The sequence below is a fragment of the Erigeron canadensis genome, chromosome 5 (genome assembly GCF_010389155.1).
Source record: "Erigeron canadensis isolate Cc75 chromosome 5, C_canadensis_v1, whole genome shotgun sequence".
Lineage (NCBI taxonomy): Eukaryota > Viridiplantae > Streptophyta > Magnoliopsida > Asterales > Asteraceae > Erigeron > Erigeron canadensis.
In genome coordinates this window covers 10164050-10180004 of record NC_057765.1, presented here as the reverse complement: position 1 = coordinate 10180004, position 15955 = coordinate 10164050, and the positions used below count along the sequence as shown (strand labels likewise).

General features: G+C 33.1%; 1 pseudogene; it reads right to left on the bottom strand.

Moving 5' to 3' along the window:
• Positions 1–11281: 11281 nt before the first annotated feature.
• LOC122601173 lies at positions 11282–14742 on the bottom strand (annotated as a pseudogene).
• Positions 14743–15955: the final 1213 nt, after the last annotated feature.

Here is a 15955-nt window from a genome sequence, read left to right as displayed (position 1 = left end):
TTATATCTTATCTTATATATATATATATATATGAATATAGATCAACTAAGGTAATATTTAATTACATTGGACATTTTATAAGTTTTGTTACGAGAGTGTCATGTTGTTTTATCAGATTGATACATATTGTAGTTTTAAAAAATACTAATTATATAATATATATTAAAAACAAATGCATGAATTTGTGTGCAAAATACAGTGATGGGTCAATTCAACTTTTTAATTTTGGGCTGTGATATGCTCAAGAATTTTTTTTCTAAATTTGCGCCTCAAGCCCTCAAGTACCCATCTCTTTAAAAATGTACGTATACACTATATTTTAATTTTACCATTTACTTTTTCATTTTGAAATGTAAACATTTGGAAAAAGTTTGCATCACAAATCAAATTAAATAACACGTGAACTACATAGAAAGTTTTTTTTAAACTCTTTTATTAAGTTGTTAATTAAACTCTTTTATTTGTTAAAAAGAGAAAAATTAGGAAACAACCGTAAACAAAAATATACTAACAACGGTTCAGTATATTTTTGTTTACGGTTGTTTCCTAATTTTTCTCATTTTTACGAATAATGTAATGTGTTCTGGGGCAACGTCCAAGTGACTTATCTCGTTTGATACTAATTTAGGGCTTGCATGTGGAACAGGAGCCATACAGATCAGCACACAAGAAACATCTAAAAAAATAAAAGGTAAGCAAGAATGGAAGGTGATTATCACAAATATTTTCAAGTGCCCTTAACAATCTCTCTAGTCACTTGCGAAAAGCATTAAGTGAAAACTTTGTTATGAAAGCTTAAAAAGTATAAATTAATAATAGAAGAAAAATAGATATAAATTAGTGAGTTGTATCTTATATATTATAATATATATGAGAGAGATCAAATAAGAAGATGTGTTAAGGAGAGAAAGGAGAGAAGACTCTATTAACCAATCAGAGTGTGACACGTCGCTTTTAAAAAAAATTACGCGGTGGCATTTTTGTAAATAAATCAAACTTTTGGTCAGCCTGGGTTCTGGGTCAGCTTGGGTGGTTAGCTTGGTTGGTCAGCTTGGTCAGTTAGGTTGGGTCAGTTTGGTCAGCCCAGGTTCTGGGTCAGTTTGGTTGGTTAGCTTGGTCAACCCAAAGCTAACCCGACCCAACCCAACCCCAAGCTGACCCAACCTGACCCAGAACCCAAGCTGATGCAACCTGACACAGACCCGAAGTTGACCCAACCTGACCCAAGCTAACCCAAACCTATCTACATTTGTGTAGATTATGTGTAAATTGTGTCAAGGTAACCCAACCCCAAGCTGACACAACCTGAACAGACCCCAAGCTGACCCAACCTAACCCAACCCAGAACCCAAGCTGACCCAAAACCTATAATCTACATTTGTGTAGATTATGTGTAAATTGTGTCAAGCTAAACGAACCCCAAGCTAACCCAGACCCGAAGCTGACCCAACCCTGACCCAGACCCCAAGCTGACCTAACCTGACCAGACCTCAAGCTGACCCAAACTGACTCAGACCCCAATCTGACCCAACCTGATCAAGCTGACCCAAACCAAGTTGATCCAACACAAGCTGATCCAACCCAAGCTGACCCAACCTACTGAGAGCCAAAGCTGACCAAGCTTCACAAAATTTCAATTTATTTACAAAATTGCCACCGCGCTTTGTTTTTAAATGTTGACACATGTTGCGTTTTAATTGGCTAATAGGACCTTCTCTCCCTTCTCTCCTTAATACCTCTTCTTCCAGAATCCTCACCCATATATAAAAAATAGATTAACTAAGGTAATATTTAATTCGGTTAACTGCACGGAAATGTAATCAACTAAGGCCAAAAAGTTATTGTGTACATGAACTTACAAAAGGTTTATTGTATACATGAACAAAATCAGAAACGTTATCGAATACACGATTGACCTGCTATTCACTTAGCCGGTAACCTTTTTGTATTCTTGGCTACCTGCTGACGTCAGCATGACGTCAGCAATTTTGTTTTATTCTTATTTTGTCATTTTCTGTTAATTTTTTTTTTTTTTATGATTATATCTTTTTACAGTTTCTTATTTTTACCACTTAACTCTTAGGTTTTATCACTTTAGTCTAACTTTTTATATACAAGTATAATTTACTTTTAAAGTTTTTAATTTTTATCAATTAACTTTGGATTTTTATCAATTAACTTTGGTTTTTAATTTTTATCAATTAACTTTGGATTTTTATCAATTAACTTTGGTTTTTAATTTTTATCAATAAACTTTGGATTTTTATCAAAAAACTAGTTCTAACTACACACATTCATCATAATTTAGAACCATAAGAATTGTTTTTAAAAAATTGGATCTTATATCTTGATGATGATGATGTCAAATAAATGAATAACAAACACAATCACTGATGAAAAACGATGTCAAACCACCGCGCATATTCCTTTTTCTGTATTTGATCATGAACAAACAAACAAGTAATTCCTTTTACACTCCGCTGCCGAGAGATGTTGTGGGTGATGAAAAAAAGAAAAAAGTGAAAATTGTTAAAATCTTGATACAATAAATATTTATTGTAAGTTCATGCATGCACACAATAACTTTTTGTGCATAGTTTATTACATTTTCATGCACTTAATCGGCTCACATCAAGCCTTTAGCCGGTTTCAGTATACAATAGAAAATTAGCAGAGTTCATGTATACAATAAACCTTTTGTAAGTTCATGTACACAATAACTATTCGGCCTTAATTGATTACATTTCTGTACACTTAACCCTATTTAATTACATTGGACATTGGCAGATTGATACATCTTATAGTTTAATAATGCTAATTTGATATTAATTTAGGGATTGCATGTGGAACAACAGCCATACAGATTAGCACACAAAAAACATCTAGAAAAATAAAAGGTAAGCAAGAATGGAAAGTGATTATCACAAATATTTGCAAGTGCCCTCAAGAATATCTCTTCGTCACTTGCGAAGGTTTCCAAAGTATCGAAAAAGTTGATGTGAAATTGCTTCGACCTCTAGACGACAAGGGTATATGCCAAGTCAAAGATGGATATGCTATTCCACCTTATGAAACGGTCGAGTTTTTCTATGTTTGGGATGTTATTTACTATTTCAGACCATTTCACGTTGAAACTGTTCCTTGTTTAATTAGACCATTTCAGTTTGTCAACAAAGTTTGAATAATTCCATTGTTACACATCCGTATTCGAATTGATTACCTTTTTATACAAAAGCCGTAGATACAAAGCATATAGGTATACTAGATTGTTGCCTGTGTAATACTCGGTTTAAACATATTAATATATCTTATAATATAACTTGGTTGTTAAACAAATATTGAGATTTGATTATACCATATGTAACAACTGTCATCAAATCATCACTACAACAAAACAATCATTTAGAGACAACTTTAGCGATTCACAATTAAAGTCGCAATTTTGTGACGTAAGTAGAGACTTGTTTAGCGAGATTCTCCATTTCATAGTCACAACTTGAGTCGAAATCGAGTCGCAAGCGTTGTAGTAAATTAAGTCGCTAATTTGCGACGTTCTTAAACATGTGGCTAATGCCATCGCTAATTTTGCGACTTTCTAATATACATCGTGAATGGTGTTGATAGGTTGTGGCTTTCTATAAACCAGTCGCTGACAATGTCTGTTATTACGTTTTATTTGATGCTGATAGAATCGTTAATTTGCAATGTCAATTGATACATTGCTATACTTAACTTTTCATTTTTTGTTTGGTTTGTTGCTATTTTAGTTTTTTAAAAGGAAAATAATAACGGTTATTATATAAATAAATGAACATTTATTTTGAATAATAAAGAAAAATATCCACTTGTTATTTTTAAATAAACGAGGGCTTAAATACCCGTGCTACGCACGTCGTGGTTTAAATATATTGTTTGCATGTACTTTGTTTCCGATTTTTTAAATAGGTAATGAAAGTTATTTTGTAAAACCATATTATTCATCGTCTTTTAAATAAAAAAATTATATTAGAATAATCGGTAGAAAACAAATAAAATGTTTCAGGACGAATAACGTGGTTCGCCTAACAAAGGAACCCTAACCGATATTTAGTCTTTTATTATGATAAAAAAAAAGAAGCTTTCACTAACCATTCGAAAATCAAATCCACCAGCATATAAACATTTCAACAGATACAAATTGATATATGGCTATTTAAAGAGATAATTGTATACCTGTATGTGCAGATTGAATAACAGTTTCCCTTAAACTGAATATATAATTTTGGACCTTTACACCATAAGGGTAATAATGATTTAACACACCAACTTCACAATTTAGGTACCAACCATTTTTCTACACTCTACTTATTACATTCATATCTTCTAAACTTTGTTTATCAATGACAGATAGCCGCCTTGAATGATTTTCAGACTCACGTTGTATCTTTGTTGTTTGTAATCCACTATCCAGGCCATCGGGCAGATGTTAGGTAACTTATTGTTAATATAGGTGGAAGAATTTGTATACAAAGTATATTAGTTGTATATAATGTAGCTCCAGTACAATTACAAGTGCAGTGGCATACAGAAAAATGGTATAAAAGATCAGACGTATTTCCACCAAGTTTTCATACATAATCTAAATAAACATCCTGTAAACATATATTGGGACCAAATAATTATTCAAGTATTTTCTATCATTGGTTACTTACCAAGTCGTCATTTAGGTCTTCATCAAAGACTATGCTAACCAACATTTGGAAACCCATCTTCCTGAATATGAACCACTGAAAATATGAATATATTAGAACAATGCCATAACACATTAGAAATAGTAAAAAAAGCCTTCCAAATACTCAACGTCAAACATATATATTGTGATTTAGGGCGAATATCTTCTCAAATATGTTAATAAGAAAGGATTAATATATAATAATATCCATCCTTATACCTCTCTAATTGAAACGTAATTAACTGAAAAAGAAGAGAGTCATAACAATAATAATAATGCACATTTTCTATTGATTATGTTCAGCTTTAGAAAAAAACTATCATGAATCACTGCTATTTGTTTATCTTTTGCTTCATCGGATTTATTTTCAAGCTTTAATCGCTCTAAACCCAAAATAAACACAAACATGTGTATACAATTCCGAAATTACAATCACAAGGATTCCTTATATGATACTAGTGATCATTCATGTTTTATTTCTTATACTTATTAAATACACTGTAACTCACATAAGCTCAAAGACAACAAATTTAATGACCAAAATTTATAAACACATAAATATTTACCCTTTGCATTCCAAACCCTTCGTAATGTTATCTTCACATATATACATGTAAGAGATTTCAGGCGGATTAATATAGGGTTTTCTCTCTCATTGAGTATTTAAAATAGACATTTCTACTTCGAGAGAGCTCGAGCGCGGACCCGGTTAAGACAACGTATGTTAGACTTCTTGCAGTCAAATCGAGACGCAAAGTTTCAAGCGAAATAAAATTTGCATAAAAAATATAGATATTAAAATATAGGTAACTATAGAAAATGTTAAATGTAAATCTTAGGGGTTTACTTATCGTGCATTAAAAGAGTGTACATCTTCATATTAAAAACTCACCCTCTGAATTTTATGGTAAGTATACAACTGATTAATGCACCTTAACGAAAGCCTTTAAGGCTTCGTTTAGCAAAACCCATAACAATAAAGCATCTATAACTAAACAATATATACTATCATTATTAATTACCCTCATCAATTTATAAATCAATTTTACGTAGTAAAGTAAAAACATAATAACACAAACAATGCTAATTTCATTAAAACAATTTATTAAGTTCACTAAGCTATAATTATTTCATTAATTACCATCATAAATTTTGATTTTAGAATTGATTGCATTTCTTACGACTTTTATTATATATAAGATATAAAATTAACACCAAAAGTATTTATAGTAGCTTCAATTTTCTATTTCTAAAACAATGGGAAAATTCATAAAAGGGTAATATTTTTTTCAAATATTATAATAAAGGAAATCTATTTAGTTTTCGTTAATTAAAAGGATTACATCTTACAAATTTTTCAATAAAGGTAATATCGATAGTTTTTAACGTTAACCTTCCGTTAAGTGTCACCTCCACTCATTGAAAATTGTTTAATCTGAGAAATGAAAAAAAAAATTGATTTTTTTCATAACAAATATTATCATGATACAAGGTGAATAAAAATTCGAACAACCTTACATTTTGATTGAATCCCCAAGCCCCAAGCCTTTATTATAACTAGAAAATTTCAGACCTCGCGTTGCGGGGCTTCAATTGTCTTGTTACAACGGATACGTTATTTTAGTATATTTGAGTTAAACCTTCGATCGCTTAATTAAAAATCATTATTTTATAAATATGTTTCTTTAAAAATGCGCAATAAACCGAAAAGTAAACATGTTGTAGAAACTCGAACAAGATATGATATGGCAAAAACATCAATATAGAAGTCCATAAGTCAAGCGAATACAAATGTAGCAAAATGCAAGTAGTAGTACGGGGTCTGCCACAAAAAAATCAAACGAAATGAAATATGATAACAAAAACCAAAAATAACCCGAAAGAAAAATTCGAAAGAGATGCGATGGAGCAAAATCCGAATAGTTGAACGAATAGCAAAAAAAAAATTATTGGAAAACAAATAAATCAAAAAGTTTTAAAAAAATGTAAAAAATTGTAAAGTAAAAAATGTTAGAAGCAAAAAAAAAAAAAAACAAATTGAGCTAAATTAACATACCAAACCAAATCATCAAATATAAAAAGTCAAGGTTATATATGTAAAATATAGATAGTTGAAAATGTAAAATGTAAAAAAGATAAAAAGAAACCTAAAAAATGGGGGTGGGGACTCAAACCCACGCCTTTTACAAGGTAGGCGAAGCCCAGGCCTAGCTGATCTAATTCATTCTTTTATTTATTATCTCATTTATCAAATATATATCTTTAATGTTTGTTGTATAAAAAAAAAGCCATAAAAACAACTTTTCATTGATATTCTAATTATATAGTGAATCTAAATATATATAATTACTAGGAAGTCGGTTGGTATATCAATGTATGGACCGAATATTACGTGTGTGTCTTATGAATTATATACTTAAAGATAAAAACGTATTAGTGATTAATGATAGGAATGGAGTCGGTTGGTGTGGATTAACATTAGCTAAATATATATATACCTTGAAAAGAGGTAGCAAATCTTATGAAAAACAAAATCTCTTTCTTATTCTTTTTACTTCCGTTTACATTGTGAGAATCAACAGACGCACAAAAGCAGTTTTTGGGTTAATTAGGTGGTGACTAATTATTTGATCACTGCAATCTGTCTTAGTCATAATTTGACGAAACTTGATCGTATACATCAAAGAAAAACATAATATTACTTGAGATTCTGTTCGGTGATTACATTCTTTAAGCGGTTCTTTCATTTTGCAATCGTTATGAACGACGATAAGGTACGGATATTTTAAAGGTTATTAGGAATTCTTCGGTACAATCTTTTCTCTCAAAACTTTTATTTGTTATATATGTATATATTATGGTACGGATTCCTATTTTAAACTGTGTTGGTTATATAATAGTATGGATTATTGTTTTAAATTTGTACGTATATGTATGTATATCAAAATTATGATTTGAATTCCGTTCGTTCTTTCCGCGTTACTCTGTTAAAGAGATTTTGATATGTCTTTTAAGGCCTCAAAACTATTTTGTTCGTGTATGCTATATGTTAGTTATGATCTGAAGGTTTTAAATAAATTCTGATTTTTGAAATATATGTATGAAAGATCTTTGAATATGTTGAATAATAATTCGAAATAAGGAAGCTTTTGAACATTCTACGATAAGATTGTTTTTGAAAAGCTAATTATAAATTTGTTTTGATATATGGAAATCGATATGAAAACCTCGAGCTAACCACCTGTAGGGGTACTACAGGCACATTATTGGGGGGCACTAATGGTGTGACACTTCCGTGAAAGTGTGATTGGTTACGGTGTCTTCTTTTGTCTGCTATGGCATTGGCCATTTTGTTAGAAGGTGTATGAGTCGACTCTAGTTTGTAGGTTCTGTTCTGGTAGGGTGGATGGTTGTGTTGTGCCCGACACACCATTTCACATTTGTAGGGTACATTTGGATCTGCAGGTCCATTGTACATATGTTTGACATTTGTTTTATCGATTCGATATGCAAATGTATGCGTTTTGTTGTAGGAGCTCGGTTGGCTTTGAAAATAAATATAAGTATTTTGATAATGATGGATTTGAAAATAAGAAGCTATGTAGGCATTTTGTAAGTTTGACGGTTGGCATTTTCGTAGTGTCATACGAAGCGTTCGACCCTTTGATAATTAATTTTGTTTGACTCTTATGTGTATTATTTTATGAGACTTGGTTTTATAGTATTTTGGTTGTTAAGTATAAGATATTGGTGGAATTATACCTATTTGTATTTTGATTCGAAATAAGTGTGATTTAAAATAAGTTTGTTTTGAAAATAAGTTTGTCTTTGAAATATGTCTCGCATTATATATTATCCTTCAGCTTTTGCCATATCCGTCACTGAGCTTTTTGCTTAGCCGTATTCCTTTTTGTTTCTTATACGACAGGTGTTCAAGCGGGCTTAGGAACGAGAGAAAAGAGTAGATAGAAGTGGACTTAGCACCTCTTGCCTTAGAGTTTTGATTCAAGCTTTAGAAGTATTATTTTGATTTGTCAGGTTGACTTTTGTTTGACTTTGAATAAGATTAACACCCTTTTGGCCCTTTTAGTTCTTTGATATCATTTTATATTGTTTTGAAAATTAGGGGCGTTACATGGTGCGTATTCAAGACTTGAGGCCATAAAGGACGGTATATTGTTAGGACTAGTAGATGATATGTAAATTAGGGTATTCTTCATTGACCGGATGGTTGTAGTGATGATTTGCAGTGGGATTGTGATTTACAAGGATTTGCGTACATATATATAAATTAGGGTATTATGTGTGTTTAGTAATTCTTCATTAACTTTAATTTAAGGTTAATGTTTCTCTATTTATAATGTAAATATTTACACATTCAACCCCTATGATGTTTAATGCGTGTAACATTAATCCTCATAGTTTCAATCATCTAATGGAAAACCCTATACTACGTCTTTAATGTTAAATAAACCCATCATATATTCACCTAGACATAGGGATTTTATTATCGTCAATTATCATATCAGAAATGATAGATATCAGTGACGGTCACACTAATGTGGTTCCAACATATATGAGATACTAATATATAATGCTTGGATTGCTAATGTTAATAAGCGAGGCAAGACATTTTATATGTTTATGCATTTAATTTGAAAGCCGACTAATACATTTGGAAACAACATAGATTGGGTTGAGATGAGACTTAGTGGTCAAGTGAAATATATGTATTACCAAGAGTAAACAACTTAAGTTGAGTTTAAAGTGCAACTGACCTAAAAAGTATGACCAATAATTGATACAGTTAAAATGGATGAAACAAGTGTAACAAGTTAGTTCAACGTAAATGAATACATTTAATATGCATGTGAGCATGTTTTATTAATTTCGAACTAATCAAGGATAACTTCTAAAAAAAGTACAAGGAATGACGAAATAAGATAACACGACCTATAAAGGACATAAATTAATGGCATTTCTTAGATTACCAGTAAACGTAGGATGACAAGATGTGATTCAAGGATGCTTATTGGTTTTGGTTCATTTATATGCAGAAGTGGAAGCCCAAATGAACATAACTGGGTCACAAGTTGTAGCTTTGTAATTCTTTTGGGACACTTAATAGAACCCTCTGGCCTCTACTAATAAATTGGTTTTACACTTTTACGGAGTATATAATTAGAAGTGTATAACTTTCTGAATATTGTGTCAAATAAATAAATAAGTTAAGAAAGAAAAATGTCATTTGGCTTTAGGTATTTTTATTCGACCCGATTGTTTTACTTTTACCATATTCACTTAACCGAGAGGTAATTTAGCACCATATATGTGCCAAATTTATCCCTCGGTCTGAGATTAGAAACACCAATATGGGTGAACTACAAGTTCAGCAGAAAACATTGAAGACTGAGATCCATGTAAGAAATGTAATTAGCCTCTCTTAGTTTGGGCACGATGACGATTACAAAAAAATGAAGCATGATAAATTACAATATTAACAACGAACTCTATAGGCTGTAACTAAGGGGTCTTAAAGTAAATCAAATTAACTGTCCCATGCAATTGATTAATTGTCAGGATAGGATTCCTTCAAGTTATAAATAACTTGACTAGTCAAGTTAGAGCAATTTTGACCCTTGATTTAAAATTAAGGGTTAAGATTGAAAGATCATCTTTTAATCTTAACCTTTGATTTATAATTAATGGTTAAGATTTACCTAACTTAACTAGTCAAGTTGGGTAACTTGAGAGAATTTCTTCCCTTGATTGTCATGCAGCAGGTCAAGGTGGTAGCAGATAAATAATTCAAATATGTGATGTCAACCATCACCATAAGCTTATACTTTATATTTATTGGTTGTGATATGTGTTCAGTAATGGAATTTTTTTAACGGATATTAACATTTTCGAGACCTATGGTGTAAATACCAATATTGTTTCAAAAACTTGTAAAACTACAAAAAATTTCGACACCGGTGTTGCTTTTTCTTGAGAAAGCCGGTGTCTCTAATTAACACCGGTCTTTGCTTATGACAAAGCCGGTCACCTAAACACCGATCTTCCAATTTTTCTTTTTTCTGTTTCCTGCTTAACCGTCCTCCTCTCAAACACCTATCTTGATTACTTCACAGCCACCTGGGTAAAAAGTTGATCCGGTCTTTGGTGATTTCGACAAAGCTTCCTACTTTTGCAAAATTCTTTAGACAGTTTCCTCATAAGGTTCGAAAATTTTCCTATCCGTACAAAAAAATTCCAAATTTTATTCACAACCGGATGCAATCTAATGTATAAGACAAAGTAATTAATAGATTTGTTTTTTTTTTTTTTTTAAATTTCCTCAATCAAAGACTTGAACAACCTAGTTGTGAGATCAAGCTTGTGTGTTGCAACGAAAAAGGTACTTATTTAGTATTTGTATTGACCTTAATTTACATGTAAACAATCAATAATAATAGTTGTAGATGATGGTTATGTAATAACATATTGGTTGAGGCGAATGAAAAGTTGGATTGTAATAGTGGATAGTTATGGAGCTGCATCCTATATATGCTCAATTGCTCATACACCTTATCGACCTTCCATGTCTGTGATTGTCATATTGTTCACAACAGAAGAATCCTTGTCTTTGCTTTCCGAAGTTGAATTGGAGTCCACTTTTCCTATGACAAACGCGGATCTGTTTGGTATGGGTAACGCCATGGTGTCATTGAGAAGCATGGAGATCACGTCTGTTGTTGTTGGTCTGTCGCTGCGTTTCCTTGCACACAAAGAAGGGCGATGTGAACTGCCCTCAAAACTTGTCCAATGTCACAAGTATCTTTGAGGATTGGATCTTTTAACTCCAGTGTGTCTCCTTGTTGCCACAGATCCCATGCCTAAATCATTAGGAGATAATTACTAAGTATAACTCATATCCTATAATTACAATTAGTACATATGTATGTTAGACAATAAACTACGTACTGTCTAAAGATCCATATCATGGTAAAAGAATTGATTAACTAATTTAACAGAGTTGTTGAGCTAATGATGTTATCAAGTCTAAAAAAGTCACACCCCTCATCTCACCAAAAAACACTAAAGTTTCAAAACTACATGAGGTTGAATTCAGTGAGTACACTTACATATCCAATCAAATTAACAGTGTGGTCAAGATGAACGAGACTGCTATTTTTCCTTCCACTGATGATTTCAAGGATCAAGACTCCGAAACTATATATATCGGACTTGATGGAGAAAGTCCCTCCCATTGCATACTCAGGAGACATAGCCACTGAACACAACATGGTCAAATTAACATTTCATCGAAATGTTGCATTTTGATTTTACGTATTTAGTGGTATTAAATTTAAGCTACTGCAAATCGATAAATGGGCCATGAAATCAAGGGAAAGGGGATAACTTACTGAGTTCCAACAACCCTGTTAGTCATTGCCTCTGTCTCATTCTTGTTGAATATTCTTGCCAAACCAAAATCAGAAATCTTGGGGTTCAAGTTTTCATCTAAAAGAATGTTATTGGCTTTTAGATCTCTATGTATAACCCGCATTCTTGAGTATTTATGCAGGCATAACAACCCTTGAGCTATTCCTTCAATGATGTTAAATCGTTTGGGCCAATCTAGTTCTGCCTTTCTGTTTTCATCTACAAGATATTGAAAGTGTCATTGTACAAATTTCAACAAGTGAGTCATTGTCTATTTGGATACCTGTAACTTACAGCCAGGCTTACCAAAAAGAAAGAAGTCTAAGCTTTTGTTGGGCATATATTCATAAATTAACATCTTTTCTTCCCTGTGAATACAATAACCAAGAAGTCGAACAAGATTATTGTGTTGGAGTTTAGCTATGAGTAAAAGCTCATTCCTGAATTCCTCATGCCCCTGCCCTGATGTTCTTGAGAGCCTTTTGATTGCAATTTCTTGCCCATCACTTAGTTTTCCCTGTTTCGGATTTATCAACATATCTCTTTTTGTTAGATGAGAGATACAACGTACATGGAGTTAGCCTAGTGGTAAGGGTTCCCCCATTAACCTTTTTAGATGAGATACAAATATAAGAACCAAATCATTTATCTTTTTTTTTTTTTTTTTAATTATTATAATATTTAACCAGATAGCATCGACGTGAATGTAACTTGCCTTGTAAACTGGTCCAAAACCACCCTCTCCTAGCTTATTTTCAACTGAGAAATCATCTGTAGCGGCCACGATAGAGGCAAAACTAAATAACAAATTATTTCCATCCCCACCCACTTCAAGCTGATGTACATCCATAGAGCTTTCAGAAGTTGTCAGCTCAAGGGAACGTTCATCTCTCTTCCGCCTCTCATATTCTATAATAAGTAAAACTAAGTTAACAATAGTAGAAGTTATATTGCTCCAATATAAGCTAATGTTTTTTTTTTTTTTTTTTTTTTTTTTTTCTTTTTTTGCAGTTATTGTATACCTTCTCGCCTATGCTTTCTCTTCTTTATCCACCATAAAATTCCCAAACATAGGAAAACCAAAGGAATCACAATAACGATAAGTATCCATATCCATTTCTTGCTGTTTTCTGCATATCGACACGTTTAGATACAAAAAGGAATGGAGTATATATATATATATGTTAGTCCAAACTGAGATTCTTACCTGTGGTTGGGCTAATTGGACTTTGACTGATCACGTATATTAACGTGGATCTTCCACGTGGATTAACAGAAAAGTTATTGCTTCCTGTCCAAAAAACACAGCCGGTTCCATCCGTGGTACTGCTATTAAACCCCACACAGCTACAGTTATTCCAGCACTTAACGAAGCAGTCACTAATGCTTAGGCTTGAGTTATTGTCAGTAGTACTTAGAGTTGCATTAGTAGCAAAATCTCCATTCTTTTCACTAAAGTTATCACCCTCTCGTCTACATTGAGGCAAACGCGACGACTCTACACAACCCTTACTTGTATTGTAACCATAACAAAACTCAGGGGTCCAAACATTGGAATCGTTACCATCTCTGATCTGCCCTTTTGGCGTCAAAATCCACATAGGTAACTCTACAACACTAGCATTATAGGTAATGTAGCGTTCTTCCTTGGTGTAAACAGACTTGATATTGTAGCGAGATTGACTACCAGGTTTATTTAATGCAGAAAGGTACACAAACGTTTGACCATTATTCAGATTTCCACTGGTCCAGTAGGGCTGGCCTCGTCTTCGAATCATTAATCTCTGAGATGCTTCTTCCATGGGTTCCCAGCTCAAAGTAAATGCTCCTGGACCAGGAATTTTATCAGTGAGCCAAGAAGCAAGTGTCCAATTCCGCCCTTTTTTTAAATCATACCCAAGTTTCATACCCGGTAAAAGTACATCGGTTGGGTGATCAAAACTCTGCCACAAGACTGTCTGGTCAACTTCATTAATCAACCGAAAATTACCATTGTCTTCAAGGGTTGCAGTCACGTTTGGGTTCCGACCAGCTTGAACATCGGCAATAACTATCTGAGTATCTTGTCCAGCAGTGATGATCAAGTTTCCGGTTTGGGGGTGAATGGAGAGGGCATGGCCCATGGAGCCTGATGACAGGATTGTCTCGTTCGGATTAGCAACCCATACTTTCTTGGATTCATCGTCATTCGTGTACCAAATTCCCAAGTAACTGTAACCTTCTATATCAAAGAATCCTAATGTGAAATTTCCACCAACGGAAACAAGCTGGTCAATGTAGTCAAGCTGATCCCCAAGTTTGATTGTTGAAAATGAATTAGAATCTGGACAAAACCTAATAGTGTAACAGCTGGCACCATTACATGCATTACTATTATGGGCGCTATAGGATCTAGAGCAAGCCAATTGAGCATATGCTGATGTACGCTTGCATAGCGCCAACGAAGATGATGAGGGGTTGCAACAGTACTTTGGCAAGTCAAAGGCCTGGCAAGGAGACTTGCACCCACCAACACTGGTCAACTCTGGTGGGCACCATTGATTTAAATCATCAATGCATCCCTTTTTTGCACAACCATGACCACCTCTCGCCTCAACAAGCATAGGTAAGTTGAAACCCTCACGAAGACTGACTCCATAATTATCCCCAGACTGATCTAAAGCGAAATGTGCAACCGTGACTGGTTTGTCGTATCCGCTACCATTGCACTCTATTCGATCTCCGCAGTCACCAGTAGTGCATGACCACTTATTACCAGACGACGTGCACCCCGTCCTACCCCAGAGTTTACCAGACCAGTCAGTTGGCGCTTCAATGGAGAGTGACTTACCCTTCGTGAGCTCGAATCCGGTGGTGCTGAAACCTGCAGGGCGGCCGGCGATTGCAGGCCAAACAGTGAAATCACAGCTGTTGATAACAGTAATATTAGTCCCTGATGCTCCTGCAAATTTGGACATCCAAATTAATTTCTATTTGCTAAATACAGCCCGCTGTGTTTAATTGGCATAAATTGTTTTGTACATTACCATGAAAATCAGGGGCGGACTTTTAATATGGAAGGTATAAGTTTTTTTTATGCACGTTAAATACAGTCATATATAACATTTCCCTTTAAACTATCCCTTTATTTAATTAATTCGTTTTCTTTTCCCTTTTTTTTGTTTGTTTTTTTTTTTTTTTTTTGTAAAAAACGCAATCAAGCCATAAAAAAAAGAAATATGCAATCCATTAAAGTACAATATGACGTATTACCATTAAAGAAACAGATGAAAATGACAATTATTTGAGGAACGACCAATACTAGGAGGGCATGATGAAGTTGCGAAGATGACATTGGCAAAGCAATAGCATACATTCTAATTATTACAAGGATCAGTAGACGAAATTAACTTTTGGACATATATATTTTTTCTTATATATAAGTAATTGGTTTTGTCTTTGAATAATTAACTCGGAACAATCCACATGGGTTGGTGATAGGAAAGTCCACAATCGGTTGAAAAAAAAGGAAATACGGATGTTGTCATAATAAATAAAAGGAACAATTTATTGTTCGTCTTAATAAGATAAAATAAGAGGAAGTTGTGACATGTTCATTAAAAAAAACTCCTTTTTAACAAATTCTATATGTATATACTGTAAGAATACCATTCAGTGAAATGAATTTTTTTTTTATAAACATATTCGAATTACAACAAGATATTACAAATGAAATAACAACAAAAAATATAAAATACAAGAATCAAAATACAGTAAACGAACATAAAAGAAACATAAGTACAGAAAGGAAAGAGTTAACAACGGGTGATGGTAATG